Source organism: Felis catus, chromosome D4 (assembly GCF_018350175.1).
Source record: "Felis catus isolate Fca126 chromosome D4, F.catus_Fca126_mat1.0, whole genome shotgun sequence".
Lineage (NCBI taxonomy): Eukaryota > Metazoa > Chordata > Mammalia > Carnivora > Felidae > Felis > Felis catus.
The window spans coordinates 94,008,582-94,009,008 of record NC_058380.1 but is presented as its reverse complement, the minus strand read 5'-3'; positions in this window follow the sequence as shown (position 1 = coordinate 94,009,008).

Here is a 427-nt window from a genome sequence, read left to right as displayed (position 1 = left end):
GCTGCTCCCGTGGAGAGGCCACGTGTTGCACGAGGGGGGGGGGGCGGTTGGGGGGGGGGTGCCCGTGGTGCCGAGACCGGAAGGGAGGCAGCGACCCCGCTGCTGTCGGAAAGCCCAGCGGTAGGGCACCTGTGGTCCCGCCAGCTGTGCCCTTCGGAGCCCGGGGCTCGGCCACCCCACGCGAAGCCTGGGCCCACGGTGACCGATCTGGCCCTGTTTGCAGGGGTCTGGGACTTGGAGGGGCCGGAGGGAAAGCCCAGGAAGGCGGGGGGGGGGGGCCTTCCCTCCAAGACACATTTACAATTCAATTGTGAAATGGGACGACACCCCCTTTGGGCATCTCAATTTTCCTTTTTAAAGGTTCTGCTCTTCCTAGTGAATTTATTTACTTCTAAATTGGCTTTTATGTTGTGTTGACAGGCGGGAG